General features: G+C 33.7%; 1 protein-coding gene across 10 annotated transcripts in view; it reads left to right on the top strand.

The window, feature by feature from the left end:
- Window positions 1-18,105, top strand: part of tutl (immunoglobulin superfamily member turtle) — a 985,149-nt gene that overhangs the window by 944,196 nt on the left and 22,848 nt on the right. The gene's annotated exons all lie outside the window — the stretch shown is intronic.

Below are 18,105 nucleotides of genomic sequence, written 5' to 3'. Positions count from 1 at the left end.
GGTCAAATGACTTTATTGTCAAACGCCTGGCATTAGAAAACAACAACACAACAACATTTGCAATTGAAAGAAATGGATTCGAAACACCTCAAAATCTGTGCTTCAGTGGCTGACTATGACAATATTTTAAAAAAATATTGAATTGCAAGAGGTCAAGTGACTTTATTGCCAAATGCCTGACATTAGAAAACAACATCATTTGCAATTGAAGTTTGTTTCTAAAATAAACTAGTACTGTATGGGTACCGTACTGTTATTATAAAATATGAAATAAATTTTTTTCTATCTTTTTTTTTTACTTAAAATGGATTCGTTATTGCAATTACTCTTGGAAAACAAATGATTTATCTTTTATTTTGGACGTCTATTTCCCATTATAAGGACAGCCTTCACTGAATACTCATGTAGAATTTAATCCTGCAATTGGTTTCTCATCCAAGTAAATTGACAAAGGCCTAAATTCACAGAAATTTCATTATTTCTGTTTTTACATACTACATTATTGTTGTCCAATTTTCGAAATAGTCTTGTAGACGAATGGAGTAAAAGCAAAATAATTTTGGAATATTATTAATATCTTACTGTGCTATACCTTTTTTCAGTCTGCAGTTATTATAACCTTTAATAACCATTACATTTTAAATTTGAAATTTTGTAATCACGTGCTTATTCTTTGTAAATATTTTCTTTTGAATGGCTATATAGATATCCGATATTTAATCATAATGGACTAAAATTACCAGTTTTCTTTCCACTTTTAAACTTTAAATTACTTACAGAAAAGTAACGCAATAGCTTACATGATCTTCGAATCTGACTTGTAACATAAATTATAAATTTTATGTTAGTTTTCTTATTTTGAAATATATTTGATTAAGATCGTTGTGAATTGTGGCCCTGGATTTCATATATTTTGGATAGAGACTAATTGATCTGAACTGAATTTATCTTTCCTGTATAGGAATGATACAGAAACATATCGGGACTTCAAGTGCGTGCCCGCTTAGTTTAACCAGGACATGGAAACAGTAAGAAAGAGACTCTTTGTATCATTATTTCTCATGTTTGAGGTGGAAGGGAGAGTGTGTCACTATTAGTAATTTTTTAAACAATGGTATATATTCATGTTCTATATAATTGAGAGGCTTTTTTCTCTTTGTAACACATAGATGAATGACCACATCATTATAAAAACAAAATGAGTTCTAATTTCGGCAATAGTTTATGACTTTAATTAAAACTTTACTCTGTTCTCTTTTCCCTTCTAGGATATTCGATATCAAAATCCTTCTGCTGTATTTATGGATTCAAAATCTAGCTGTTTTTAACGTGACACCAATTTGTGAACTGTTCTATCATGTCTCATTTACGTAATTCTAACCAAATTAAATTTTGTACAAATTCTTGGATTTTACAATTTGTGGTTGACTTGTTAACATTCCACAATTCTCCCCTTCTGCCTTGAGCAAATGCAAGATGGTCACTGCTATTTGTTTCCAAACACACAGCCAGAAACCACTTTCCATATTTCCACATCCTGTATTCTAACGTGAACCTTAACACATGTTTTAGGTAAGATCAATTGTTAGTATTGTGATGGAGCGGTAATTTTATTATCAGTACTTACTTGATATTAGAAATATTTTTATACGTGAATTATGACAATTATTGTGCGTTAGTCTCTTGTTGGCATATTATTAGTATTTTGTGTTCGCAGATCCATTAAAACTAATATTAATCTCAAAATTTGTTTAGATTACAATGGTTAAAAGACACATAATAAGTTAGTGCCTATTGTTAGCTATTCTCTATATGAAATAATATATTATGTGGCTGACGATATAATGATTGCAAATGATATTACAAAAAAATTCCCAGTACCGGTACCACATGACCTTTGTACATGATTGTGTAGTCCAATTAAATGATCCTTATTGACGTGTGTACTAGATGTTGTTAGTATGTGTTTACTCTAAAATGTTTTATTTTATTAATTTATAGTACCGGTAATAAACTAAAATTAAATTTCTTGATGATGTGTTCTATACGTTTATTATGTCATTAAAAAGTTGAAGTTCCAAATTTAATTACATTTGATGTTATCCATTATCGTTTCTTGGCAGTAATGTTAAAACATTGGAAACAACATATCCTTCAAAATGTACGTTAACTTTTGAAAGGAAAAAACGAAACATAATACAGGATTATTCTGTGAATTGTATTAATGTACATAATAAGAGGTTAACTAGGACATATTGGCGTACCGGTAACTTATTTGGTAAATGAGTTAAGATTACACGTAATCAATGGAATCTAAAATCTCGTTTGTTAGAATTAAAACATAATGTATTTTCATCATGAAAATAACAAAAGCCAATAATATTTGTTGCCTTATATCAGTGTGTGATATGATAATGGTAATAACCTATAAATGATATTCTGATATTTATAATGAACTGTAATGCTTGATATATTTCACGCCCTTCTCTAACACTTAAAATACCTAACAACTATAAAGTCTGGAAGGAAAACTTAAGGAAGGGGAGAATGGAGGATTATGAGTCATAAATGATATACCAGTATACTTATAGCAAAATGTTGGTCATGATTAGGGACCAGATTTATAGGTTTTTACCCATTTTTTTTTTTTTTTCCTTACTTCTAAACTCATAATTTCTTAAATAATTTTCGGAATTATGGTCATAAAAGTCATATATGTAAATTCTGTTGAACCTAAAAAAAAATAAATTTGATCTTCAGAACTAAAAATACCTAAATCGTAATTATACTGCCTTTTTATATAAACATATTTAGACATTTCAATACATCTCATAATTTTTATTCTTCAGAACTAAAAATACCTAAATCGTAATTATATATATAAACATATTTAGACATTTCAATACATCTCATAATTTTTATTCTCTTCTGCACTGTTGAAAGCGACTCAATCTACGGTCTTTACCCCTTCAGTCTTTTGTTGTTTTAGATAAAATGGTTAACAGGGAATTCCGTCTTTCTTTGTATAGCAGACCATCCTTCAGATGCTTCACCCTCTCAAGGGCACTGATTGAGACTGTATATATTTTGGAACTCATTTCATATTGGAGTGAAAATGGTAAGTTGTAGCCAATTTAAGTGAACACCATATTTTAATGTTTTGGTGGCTACTTCATTCACACACAACCTGCAGAATGTCTGGAGGACCACACCTGCTGTTGGTCGACGGGTCCACTGGACCTAGTTGGGAGATCTTGTTGATCACCAACTTTCCCTCCTTAAGCCACTGGAGGACGATTTTAGTGCCATAGCAGGTCAGCACTAGGAACAGAGAAGTAGGAAGGAAAGTGAAATGAACCCCTAGGCCTCGAATGCTCTAATACTGTCGGGATCGAAGAAAGTAAGAGTTCAGTCAGAGGACTGGATAGGATAGGGTAAAGAGAGAATTAGGTATTGAATAGAGGAAAATTATACCAAATTCGGTCATTAACTCATCAAGCTGACCAGAGCTAATTGATAAGTAGCCCCTCCCTTTAGTTCAGCTCGTAAAATTATGCCTACTAACAGCTGCACCACGGGAAGGTAGGGATGGGACATTGGGTATTTGTCCAGGTTGGTTCCTTAAAGCCTTCAATGGGAAGGATTAATGGCTCTCCCCCCTGTATTCGATAAATACCGTTTTGCAACCAATGGAACTCAATGCATCATAATCCACAGTTGATTCCCGATTTACCACGCAAATCGTCTGTAGCTGCATTTAGATTGGCAACAGGTCATGACTGTTTGGCCAAGCATCTGCATAGAATTGGAATATATCAGTCTCCTAACTGTCCATTGTGCAACTCAAATCAAGAAATGGATTCAGAACATCTCAAAATCTGTGCGTCAGTGGCTAACCATGACAATATCTTTGAAAAATATTGGAGTGCAAGAGGTCAAATGACTTTATTGTCAAATGCCTGGCATTAGAAAACAACACAACAACAACATATTTTGGAACTTCCACTGATCGCAGATATGACTTGCCAGTAGAAGGGTATGAAATGAATGAACGTTCTCTTGAGGTTAATGAACTGCGAAAAAGTCGTGTTGTTGAAATTCGTGAAGTTTTCGGGGATGTCCACTCACAGGAGGCTGTGATCTAGCTTGTGCGGGTACCCACTGTGAACTTTTCTGAGGTCTCTGTGCAGTCTGTCTTATTCTGGTGTTAACATTGAATTTTTTAGATTGTGTTTTGTTAAGCTATGCCAAAACAAGTGAAATCATATTTATTACGACAGTGAATTGGAATTGATTCCATTTTATCACTGAGGGAAAATTTATGTTATTTAAAATTGACTATAAACGTACATATTTAAAAATCGTGCAATTTTTGCGATCCTTTTCACAGTTTGGACAAAAAAAAGCCTATTTTACCTATTCCAATAACCTAAATGGACTTCTTAGAAACCTAAAAATCTGGTCCCTAGTCATGATTAGTGCTACAATAGTACAGGCATTTGTTGCAGGGACATTAAAATTATGTAAGGTTCAGTTTAAAAGTTATATTTCAATTTTAATATCACATTAACATTTCATTGAATTTGTGCTTATTATGTCAACACTGAACATACCTCATCTACATGAGTAACGATCAAAATAATATTTCATAAAAAGTTATTAGTGAAATGTGAAATTATTGGTACTGTATTTATATTATTGGAAATGTTGCGACAGATATTGTACAGTAATTTATTGGAAAACTGTATGTTTTGATATTGATTGCAAAATCGATAACGATGATGATGATGATGATGATGAGTACGATTACAGATGGTCTAGAAAGTAAAGAAGACAACATCCTACATGTGTAGCTATTAGCTACCTGGTATCAGTTTAGATCTGATAAAAAGTGGAACATTTAAGAAAAATAAACGTTAGTTTAATAAATAGTACAGTGGTGGCGAACATGATATCTCTATCAGTTCTTCGATAAAGAAATGATGTCTTTATTGTACCTAGAAATAGACATACACAAACCATAATGAAATTGTTGAGCAAGAACTGAACGTAATTCTTCTTTTCCATCGATTATAGCTGTGTGCTCCAAATTAGTTCTCTTGGAATCACTGCCTGCTCGAACGCATCCAATGGCTGCTTTTACTGCCTGCTCATTCAGTGGTGAAACATGTAACATGAATAGGAAAAAGTTGCCACTAGACGGCAGCTCCTAATGGTCAGTGAAGTCGCTTGTGGATATAGGTCCTATGCTTCATGTTTATATTATGCGATTAAAATATTACTTTGTTTTGCAATTCTAATAGCTTTGTTAACCCATTATATTCTTTACTCTTGAAACAAAAGGAAATGCAACAAGACATGCAGGAACAAAATTAAAATTATGAACGCCAATGAATTGGTCAGTTACAAAAACTGCTATGTGATAGAATTAAAAATAGTTACCACGTTATAATTGCAATTAACTACTAGTAGGACATTTTATGAAACTTGTAAGGTTAATTAATTATTTTTGTTCTTACAAAACTGACGAATACCATGATCTGTTCATATGCTACCAGTTTTTGATGTTTGCAAAAAGAAGAAAAAAAAAACTTTTCAGATAGGGACTTTTGCAACTAGGTAATTCAATAAAAAAAAAATGAACTAGTGGCCCAGGAATGTACGGCTTCAGTAATTTCAGAGAAAGAGGTGTCTTCGAACAAGAAATTCGGAAAACTTTATCTGTGTGGAACTTTGATACATTACTAAGTAGAGGTTTCATGAATTTATCCAAAAGAGTTTCTGACACAAGTTTCTGATGATTATTATTCGTAACACACTTCAATATGTCACACTGGCACATAGTAGGTAAACAACGTTTTTATATAGTTTGAAACAGACATACAGATGAGCTGGTTGGTGCTGCACCTACCATTGGAATTAAGAAAAACACTGTTTTAGTGAAAGCATGGATGCATTCGAGCAGGCGGCGCTTGCAATACATATAATAATTTATAGTCATCCTCTGTAGTCTCATTATCAAGCTTGCCTCTAGTTGGATTCAAACCGGCTTCCTCAGAGAGGGAAATAAAACTGAGAGTTCTATGTTACACTAAATTTGTGGCATATAAAAGAATCTTACGGATGTTATTTCAAGATTGTTCGCTTATCCAAAATCATCAAATTTTCACTGACTCTTCACATATAATCCTCAAATCATCACTACTCGTCAAGGTGATGGCATATTAATTTCGTTTTTGTGCTAAAGTCAACTCGAGAATTCCGAGTTGACATTGAGTAGGCTGGTTTTTTAAGTATTTCTGTAACATACCTAATATTAATTCGCAAAGAAAATTATGTGAGTTAAACAAACTTTGTAACATAAAATTCAATTATTTTGTTTACTTTTTGAAAATAATTTTTGTTAAATGGTCCCTCATTAGACTTACGTAGTTTGGTCACTAAGTGCAGGTGAATTTTTGGAACAATTGAACAAATTTCATGTTGTTACAGATAGTTTGGTCACTGAGTGCAGGTGAATTTTTGCAACAATTGAACAAATTTCATGTTGTTACGGATAGTTTGGTCACTAAGTGCAGGTGAATTTTTGCAACAATTGAACAAATTTCATGTTGTTACGGATAGTTTGGTCACTAAGTGCAGGTGAATTTTTGCAACAATTGAACAAATTTCATGTTGTTTCGGATAGATTGGTCACTGAGTGCAGGTGAATTTTTGCAACAATTGATAAATTTCATGTTCTTACGGAATAATTTTCTCTTCTTTTTTAATTGGTTACTTTACGACGCTTCATCAACTGCTATGGTTATCTAGCATGTAAATGAGATTAAGGTGATAATGCCAGCAAAATGAGTCCAGAGTCGAACACTGAAAGTTACCCAGTATTTGCTCTTAATGGGTTGAGGAAAAATCCCGGATAAACATTAACCAGGTATGATGAAAGAGTAATGGAACGGAGAAAAATTCTCTCTGGTGCCAGGATTTGAACCCGGGTTTTCAGCTCTATGTGCTGATGCTTTATCCACTAAGCCACACCGGATTCCACCTCGGCGTCGGAAGAATCGTCTCAGTTTTAAGTTCCAACTCTTGGGTTCCCTCTAGTGGCCGCCCTCTGCACTACGTCATAGATATCTATGAACCTAGGACCAAAGTCCGTACATGTGCTGAGGTGCACTCGTAACTTATCCTAACCAGGATTTGAATCCTGGCCCACTCGTCAAGGATGATAATCGTCATTGACTAAGCTAAGGTGTAAATATTGGGTAGGCTGAAAAATTCTGCTTACCTTCTATCTTTTTATAGAGCAGATGTTCATCAGCTTTTCTATCAAAATTTTTTATGACATAAACCCAACAAGACGATGATGACCACTCATTTTCACCTCCAAACAGAATATAGGCATAACAGTATAACTTATTTGTCTCAGAGCATCCTGTTAGCCAAGGATATTTCTTATATCATGAAAACTGAAAATTTCTATTTTGTCTTCCTCCACCCGCTATTTTAATATGTAAATGTGTGTAGATTTCCTATCTTTGTAAGCACATTTTGTTCATAAGTCCAACTTGAAAACGGTTTCTCTTTTAATTCTACAAATTAATAATGACCTCAATGTTCTCTCAGTATGAGCCATTTTACACAAAATTAAAATACACACATGCATGCACTTTTGATTAAACTAAACTCAACAATGCAGTGCTTTCAGAGAACACCAATATAGTGCAACGTAATATTGTGGCGAAAGGCTAGCCTCGTTCTGTGCAGAGATGTAGCAAATCAACACCCCCTCCAAGCTTGCAAGTCAAGGTCGTAGTCATGTCTTTAGAGACTTTTTGTCTTAAGTTTCGCTGCTGGTACTGCTCTCTCCATACTGGAATGACTGTCAATAGTGATGTCATTCATTACACATTACAGAACAACTCTGGAATCCCAAAAGAACACCGCGTACTCATCAGGGGGTTGAACACATGAGAAATACGTCTAGCAGTAATGTTATTCTAAACGTGTTACAACAGAATACAGAAAGGATGAATCAGATTGGTTTTAGACTTGGGTCCTCTCCATTAAATGTTCTTTGTTTAAGTTCTAACCTAGCAAAGTTGCTTGGCAGAAGTAGGAAGAAGGTAGGTACATTAACTGAAGAGGCAGAAGACCACAACTTTCCTGAAAATAATTCGGCAGTTATGATTTGGCTTTGCTATACCGGTACTTAGTTTTACATCATTAATTTCCACTCAAGAACTCAGGCCTGTCAAAATTAATGATCTCAAAACCATGTTTTCTTACTATTTGACTATATCTGGAGGCATAAAAAGCCAGCCAATAAATTTGAATCTCTTATGAAAGCTGAAAGATAGTTATAAATAAAATGTCTGATTTGTGTCTTAAAGTTCTGATTACACGATAGGTTTGTTCCAGCACGGTTCAGAATCGATTCTGAACTGCCTGTTCATGCGCAGTAACTCAGTGTGCGTTCCAACACGACAAGAACTGATTCCGAACTGATACTGAACTCCCAGTTCCCTGTTCCATTGTGCTTTAGATCTCGTTCAGAAGGAGTGAAATTGGTTCTCAATTAAGAGCAGAAACTGGGAATTCTGAACTGCTGACACATGCGCAGATGATTTAATCTTAAGTTACCGTTAAAATGCTTGGAAACTAGGCAGGTTAAAATAAAAAATAGTCCCTCATGAGCGATTCGGAAGGTGATAGCAATATATTTTACGAAAAATCAAGTTCGGAAGATGAATATAATTTTAATATCAGAAGAAACTCCGTAGATCGTGAATGAAGAGTTCAAGAAATGTTGCAACAACGTAAATTTCCAAACTGCTACACAACTGGCACATTCATCGAAAGAAGTTCGGTGTTAGTTTGGAACGCTTTCTAAATTGCTTGCTGGAATAAATCTAATGTGAACAAAAATTCAGTACACATATTGTGTATATAGTTCTATGTGATCATTATTAATTAATTGCTTTTATATGTTTATGCTCAACCATGCCGAAATGTAGTAATTATACACCTGGTAGCAGTACTTTAATGCATGTCATTAAAGTACACCTATTCATTAAAGTTCAGGTTTTCGATTATTCTCGGATATGCAATTGAAAGATAACGAGGGAAACGTCACGGAGGCTGGAAATCCAATACTGTCGCAGAAGGTTATGTTCTGTTACTATAATAATTAGCGTTAATTGTAAATAATATTCATATAAATTCAATTTGTCATCTCGTTTTTCAATTCTAAATCAATTTCCAGGTTATATCAAAATTAGTTCATGTTATTCTCTACATCAAGGTCAATGACATTAATGTTCCTCTGAAAAAAATCAATACTTTCGCGTCTGCGCACATCTCACACGAGCTATGCACAAGGTCACTTCCGATCTTGAGTCAGATACAAATAAAATGATACTTCTGAGTAATTTCAAGTTAGAAATGTGGTCGAGCATAAAAAGTCGTATGAAACTTGCCTATAATGGTAATTAAGAAGCTCGTATGGAAATTATGAAACTCGCTTGCGCTCGTTTCATAAACAAACATGGCTGCGAAATCAGGTGGCCCGGATTCGAATCCCGGTCGGGGCAAGTTACCTAGTTGAGGTTTTTTCTGGGGTTTTCCCGAGCAAATGCTGGGTAACTTTCGGTGCTGGACCCCGGACTCACTTCACCGGCATTATCACCTTCATATCATTCAGACGCTAAATAACCTAGATGTTGATACAGCGTCGTAAAATAACCCAATAAAAAAATAAACAAACATACTTGCGTCTTAATTACTATCATTATAGGCTCGTTGCATAATGTACTATTAAAACTCCAGTTCTTGCGCAAGTTAAAACAAAGCTGAGCAAGTAATTTGCCTGTTTTCAAGTTTTATACACACTACTCGTATTTCTTAAAAGCAATCCCTAAGATAAAACGAACTAGTCTACTTTTAAATTTGTTGAAATGAATGAGTTAGATTTTTTTTTTTTTTAGGACAGACTTGGATGACATTATCTTTCTATTCATATTGAATTAGAAACGCAAGTAAACTCATGGACGATAATAGCTGTGACGATTAAAAGAAATACGTGTCGCAGTTATGAACACTGATATTTGGAAAATGTTGTCTTAAATATTGATTTATTTGTTTGTCATTATGTACTATTGAATTGTTTACTTTCAGCTGATGGTAATGCTGAAAAGCACCTAAGAAGAATACTAAGGTAAACCTTTCGAAATATTCTTTAATTTGTTCATTTGTACAATGCGAGTTCATTAATACTTTTTGGCATGTCAGTAGAATTGCTTCTTGCGTGTCGTTTCTGACGATTGTTCGCCATCACTGGAACATGATGAGAGTAGTGCGCAGTGTTGACAGTTTTAATTCGTTTTTTTCCATTATATTGAGTTTTATTTATATTTAGTAATTTTATGATTTGTTATTAATATGACTTGCACAGTTTTGTTTGCGAGTCCCACATAGTTTCTTTTTCCCCCCTCTGAACCCAATGCCTGAAGTAGAGTGATATGTCAGTCAGCCTTTTAATTGCTTTATATTTCACAGTTTTTTAATATTTAAGCTATGCATCGTTAAATAACAATACAATTTGGATTACTGCTTTCCGTTTTCTGAGATATTTATCACATCAAATAATTGTATCTAAGTAAAAAAAAAAATACATAGTTTTTCTGTTAATATTGATCATGTACAGATCCATGCTTATAGAGCATAAACGTAATGTTTCAGATTTTCATTAATTCATTATTCATTCATTTTGAATCTTGTGTACACTACTTTTAACACTTGAATATAATTAATTGATTAACTAATGGACTTACTCGTGTTAATTATGTAAGATTTGTGCGGTTTATAGCTGTTTCAGTGCTTCACACACCATCCTCAGAGCCTACTAGATCACAGCGTCATCTCGAACTTCTCTGCCTGTTATGTGAGTATGTTTGATTGTTGAAAGGTGTTGAAGAGTGGAGTCAAATTGTGTGTGTGTACTGAAATTGATCTGTGTGTTGAGAATTTGATCTAAAACACACAAAAACACACCCCGATCAAATTCTCAACACACAGATCAATTTCAGTACACACACACTATTTGACTCCACTCTTCAACACCATTCAACAATCAAACACACCCACATAACAGGCAGAGAAGTTCGAGATGATGCCGTGATCTAGTAGGCTCTGAGGATGGTGTGTGAAGCACTGAAACAGCTGTAAGCCGCACAAATCTTACATAATTAACACGAGTAAGTCCACTAGTTAATCAATTAATTACATTATTAATTATTTCAGTGCTTACTGAACATGTATAGTATTTTATAACTGTAACTTGAAAAATTCAGGTGGCCCAAATTTTGTTTCTAAGTCTGTACATAAACGTAATGTTTCAGATTTTCATTAATTCATTATCCATTATTTCAGTGCTTACTGAACATGCATAGTATTTTATAACTGTAACTTGAAAAATTCAGGTGGCCCAAATTTTGTTTCTAAGTCTGTACATAAACGTAATGTTTCAGATTTTCATTAATTCATTATCCATTATTTCAGTGCTTACTGAACATGTATAGTATTTTATAACTGTAACTTGAAAAATTCAGGTGGCCCAAATTTTGTTTCTAAGTCTGTACATAAACGTAATGTTTCAGATTTTCATTAATTCATTATCCATTATTTCAGTGCTTACTGAACATGTATAGTATTTTATAACTGTAACTTGAAAAATTCAGGCGGCCCAAATTTTGTTTCTAAGTCTGTACATAAACGTAATGTTTCAGATTTTCTTTAATTCATTATCCATTATTTCAGTGCTTACTGAACATGCATAGTATTTTATAACTGTAACTTGGAAAATTCAGGTGGCCCAAATTTTGTTTCTAGGTCTATACATAAACGTAATGTTTCAGATTTTCATTAATTCATTATTTCAGTGCTTACTGAGTATATGCAATATGTTATAACGAACTTGAAAAATTCAGGTGGCCCAAATTTTGTTTCTAGGTCTGTACATAAACATAATGTTTCAGGTTTTCATTAATTCATTATTCATTATTTCGTTGCTTACTGAACATGCATAGTATTTTATAACTGCGACTTGAAAAATTCAGGTGGCCCAAATTTTGTTTTTGGGTCTGTACATAAACGTAATGTTTCAGATTTTCATTAATTCATTATTTCAGTGCTTACTGAACATGCATAGTACTGGTATGTTTAACTGGAACTTGAAAAATTGAGGTGGCCCAAATTTTGTTTCTGGATCTGTATATAAACGTAATGTTTCAGATTTTCATTAATTCATTATTTTATTGCTTACTGAACATGCGTAGTACTGGTATGTTATAACTGGAACTTGAAAAATTCAGGTGGCCCAAATTTTGTTTCTGGGTCTGTAGGCCTACATAAACGTAATGTTTTTTAGATTTTCATTAATTCATTATTTCAGTGCTTACTGAGCATACGCAATATGTTATATCTGGAACTTGAAAAATTCAGGTGCCCCAAATTTTGTTTTTGGATCTGTACATAAATGTAATGTTTCAGATTTTCATTAATTCATTATTTCACAGTAGAAACCTTTATTTTATAAGACACAAATTAGTGTACATGAAATTCTTAAAGTACTTTCATTACGTACTTACGCAGAAAATGTTATAATTGTCTTTCACCACGTAATAAATGTAAGCTTACTTTTCTAGTGTTATTCTTCAGTGCTAGTGATAAAGTTACGAACACTACAGGATACCTCAGATGCTAGACAATGTCCACAATTGTATTGTGATTTATACAGTTATTTTCAACATCTTTTGAGATGCGGCAGTGTTATTGGATAGTCTTGGGAGGGTAAATAAGCAACTATTAAATGGCTTCCCGTCATCTCCATTTGTATAGCATGTAACCCTTTGAAACCTGCTTGCCTGTTCAAATATCTTAATTTACTTTTTGTATCCATCTAGATGAGAGTATGTGTTTCTTGTCTCATAGGCATGAACTCTCAGTTACGTACTACTTTATTTGGATTTTTAACTGTATTTCTTAAATGCCGGTCAGAATGCCTCTGAACCACCAACGTTTACTTTCAGAAATCAAAATACTTTAATAAAATTAATGAAAACTATGAAACCAGACCTGAAAATCATGTAATATCAGATTTGTACCAGAATATTTTTTAAGAAAGGACGTTGGTAGACGTTACAAACTAATGATATGCAATTACATTGATATTTACATATACTTTTAGTCACATTGTGTAAAGGAATGTGGCTGAGCGTATGAAATTATCTTTAATCGTTTTTTTCCCTCACTAACTTTCGAACAAATGCCAGTAGTTATATTTTTATGGCACTTCTTAGGAATGTTTTAGCATGATTATAACCCTTAATTTACATATACATAAAAATACATAACGATAATACATACATACATACATACATACATATAAAGCAAAATTATATTGGAAAAAAAGCATGCAATATTACATTGTAATGGGGCAAGCTGATAATTTAATAAAAATAAAAATACATACATGCATACATATATACATACATACTTCTACGAGGGGGATCCAGGAAATAACGACCGTTCGCGCATACCCGCCGCGCAGCTGACTCCCCTTCCTTGTTTGAAGGTCAACTGGCTTCCTTAACATGTGTTCTCATAATGTTGTGAGTACTGGTTGCAACAAGTCGCCATTGTGCATTTTGTGTTACTTCAAAATGAACGACGTGATTGATAATCCCGCCGACTGTGAGGTGAGGAGTGTGATTCGATTTTTGAATGCCCGACATTTGAAACCTGCAGAAATTTACCGGCAATTGAAAGAAGTGTATGGTGATACTGTAATGAATGAAAGAAATGTGAGAAAATGGTGCGAAATGTTCAACAATGGGCGAATAAATGTCCACGATGAAACTCGACCCGGACGCCCATCACTCATCACAGAAGACCTGAAGACTGAAGTGAACGACAGAATCTTGCAAGACAGGCGCACATCACTCGACGAATTGCATATTGCCTTTCCTGACATTTCTCGTTCTTTGCTTGGTGAAATTGTGTCTCAACATCTTGGCTGCCACAAAATCTGTGCACGATGGGTTCCACGGCAACTGAGTGACCAACACAAAACTCAGAGAATGGCCTCAGCATTGACATTCTTGATGCGATATCACACTGATGGAGACGCCTTTCTTGATCAAATTGTGACTGGTGATGAGACCTGGGTGTCTCACAACACCCCAGAGACCAAGCGCCAATCACGTCAGTGGCATCATCCCTCATCACCCAAGAAACCGAGAAAATTCAAACAGACTCTCTCAACACAAAAAGTCATGGCTCCTGTCTTTTGGGATCGCAAAGGTGTTCTTTTGCTGGATTTCATGCCAAAAGGCACTACGATCAATGCAAATCGTTATTGTGAGACTTACGAAAACTACGGCGAGCCATCCAAAACAAGAGGCGAGGAATGCTTTCGAGAGGAGTTGTGCTTCTTCACGACAACGCCCGCCCGCACACTGCTGCTTCAACTCGAGAATTGCTGGATCAATTCTGTTGGGAAATCTTTGATCATCCGCCCTATAGTCCAGACCTTGCTCCTAGCGATTTTCACCTTTTCACTAAGCTGAAAGACTTTCTGAGTGGTACGCGTTTTGGAAGTGATGAAGAGTTGAAGAAGACAGTGAACACCTGGCTTAATGAACTGGCGGCAGAGGAGTATAACACGGGAATTCTAAAGCTAGTGAACAGATACGATAAATGTTTAAATGTAGGTGGTGATTATGTAGAGAAGTAAAGGAAGCTTCAGTTATGTAACAGACTTTGTTTTTTCAAATAAATATATTTTTTTTAATTATTACAACAAAACGGTCGTTATTTCCTGGATCCCCCTCATATGTACATACATACTGGTACACACTAGCGTCGTGCATTAAACGCGTTATGTTCAGTTCAAGTTTGTCAAGTACGTTGAAATTCGATATTCACTGATGTTCGCTCTGCAGAAGGAGACCTATCGTGTTTGTTCCACTTGTTATAAAAATATTCGCTGTCCTCCACTCCAATCTCTTCATGTTTAAACCGCTTAAGGATTTTAGCACAGATTTTTCGATTAGTTTTTCATATGAATTAAGATGAAGTTTGTAATATCTTGGTTGCTTCTCTCATGTTCGAACATTCCAGACACTAGTAGACACACACACACACACACGTGTGCATAGTTTTTTTTTCCTTCAGCCATTATGAGTATTTTTTACTCATTGAGTGTGATTAGAACATCAGTGTAAAAATCCGAAATATAGATAATAGGCAAAGTCGAATGTTACCGTATATTCCATGAAAAAGAATAGTCTGTATACTAAACACTTTATTTCAAGTTTTTCAGATATTAAATCTACAAAATCAAATTTGATTAATGAAAGTTTATGAATGATCTTAGCCTTATATTTTAAATTTTTTTATGAGATGAAGTGGGTAATTTTACAAAAATGTGCTAGTTAGGCAGTACAGAATTCAGTAGGTATATTGTAAGACATTGGATGATTGAAAATTACTCAGTTATTATCATGTTGTCATTTTTTTTTTAAACTACTTTATGTTTTGAGAGATATTAAGATTTTGTTGCAAAGAATCTTTGTATTCCACTAGTGAGAAAACTTATCTTTACTAGAAATAGTATCGCCGGTACTTTTCCCGTACATCATTCATAACAAAAGAGAGAATCCGCTCCATGAATCATAATCACAATTTCTTATTGAAAATGGTGATAAGGTTCTCTTTAAAATCCTTCCTGTCCCCTTACTTGCGTGTTTGGGACTCTGTGTTTAAACTGAAGCTAATATTTGTTTGGTGTAAACTAATAATAATATGGCATTATTTTGTTTCCTGCTTATGGAGGCAAACAAAACAACATTAATGGAGGTCTTGAGAAGTTTTTATTTTTGTCTAAACGACGTATTTGCATCGACGATTATGCTCACAATGCTAACATTTGGATATCGTTGCATATTTTCTAATGTTGACATCAGCAACGATATGATACGTTGAATGTTTTTTGAAATCAGAACAGCCTTCGGCAATGTGTTGTTTGTTTCCTACTAGGATGGGAGAAAAGCTTTTGGTGCAGTGGGACTGTTGAAAGTGTTGTGTCTATCTTCATATTCAACATAAGTCAAAATGGGCTGTGTGTTTGGTGTACTGATTTAATGGTGTGTGGTGCTGGACATAAAAACTCGCATGTTTTGATGAACGTATTTAAAACTGTAGGGAACTGGAGAAGCAAATATCTATATTTATAATCAGAGAATATCTGATTAATAGAAAATAGGACATTGTTTCTTCCCATTTAATTACACGTTAAATTTTATGAAATTAGAAAAGCAGTTCTATTGCAGGATGAGTATCATTTTAATTTTGTATCGTGTTGATTATGCATGAAATATACGATTTTTCGAAAGTTATATCTGCCTTTGTAATTAAGAGATGGTCGTTAATCCAATGGTTTAGTTGTGTTCTGATCTTACCGATGATGAAGTAGATCCGAGCTTTGAAATGTTGTGTTTTTCATATACATAGGTAGTTACAGCAGTAGAATAGTCCATAGCACGCGCCTCTTTTAAATGCCATTTCCACGTACAGTACAATATATTCAATTAAAATATCCATAAATTATTATCTTTCCTATTTTATTGGATAATTTTCAATGCTTAGGAATGAAACTATCTATCATCTTGCAAGCCAATACCATATTTTCATATCTGTAATTGTCGCATATGAATACCTGTTTGTTCTTTTTACTAATAATAACAATAACTTAAAGCCTTAAAAATTATACATCTCTTCTCCATATTTTAGAACATCAAGAAGACGAATAATTTGAGTTAAATTACTGAAAATGAACTTCATGATTACATACGTCAACAATAAAAATACCGTTATTATTCATTGTTCGATACTGTACTCTTTTAACACTTACAATCACTGAATAACTTTATGATATCTTTACTGGATTAACTTTTGCAGTTTACCTCGCTGACTAGTTTCGAAGTGGTATCCTTCATTGTCCGAAGCAGGTTAGTCAGCTAGGTAAATTTCAAAAGTTAACACAGTCAAGATATCATAAAGTTATTCAGGGAAAAAATATCGTGATGATGCAGTATTAAATGTTTACTTCATGTGTATACATGGGCTATTTATTTTACACATTCCAAAGGAATTGTTATGGTATAAAATTTTTAATTTCACAGGGTGATTTTTAACAAAGGACTCATCGTATGTTTCTGTTCTTCAACAGTGGATTTGTTTTACCATTACAGTATTTTTTCTTGTTTTTTATTAAGTACGGTATATTTGATATATTGGCATGAATTTCGAAGCTGTATTAATTTTATAGGTTATAATTTTTAATTCTGCATGAAGCTGTTATCTTACTCATTATTTCAATTTAAAATAACTGAATAAAACTTACGAACAAAAATAAGTAGTATTCGGTATATGTGTAAAAGAGAGAGTTTGTAGAAAAGACCAACGTTTAAATTAAGTGATATTTGTGAAATGGACAATGTGAGGCAATTTGTGACATTTTGCATAACGCTGTTTTAATCCTTGTAATTTATTTTAATTATTTTCTTGGTAACCTCTTGTTTCAATTTTGTTACGTGTTATTTTATCCTTTTCTGTTACATAGCGCCAGATGTTCATTCCTTGCTCTTTGTTACTTCAGAAGGACCTTTTGTGCCTTCAAGCTAGTATTGTATATTTGTTTTGTGTTCTCATTTGGACGATGTATTATTTGGGTTTTGTGTACCATTATCCTTTTGGATGAAATTTACCATTTCCTGCCTCCATTTTCTGATTAAAAATGTAAAGAGAATTTATAGTTCTCACGGTGATAGTGTGGAAGCATGTAATGTAAATTACTTAATCAAATAACTTACTGTACTTTCCATACCATTCTTTGTTCAGGAAGAGATGACAATAGAGTACAACTTCTGTTCATAATATGTTCAAGTAAATTATTACTCCCAATTCACAGTACACATTGTCATTAATGTTCAGATAATTATTATTTGTACAGTCAATAATGACTAGAGTTTCTTTAGATAAGGCTAA

The sequence above is a fragment of the Periplaneta americana genome, chromosome 2 (assembly GCF_040183065.1).
Source record: "Periplaneta americana isolate PAMFEO1 chromosome 2, P.americana_PAMFEO1_priV1, whole genome shotgun sequence".
Lineage (NCBI taxonomy): Eukaryota > Metazoa > Arthropoda > Insecta > Blattodea > Blattidae > Periplaneta > Periplaneta americana.
Note: the sequence above shows the minus strand (reverse complement) of the source record. Positions and strands in the feature narration are given on the sequence as shown.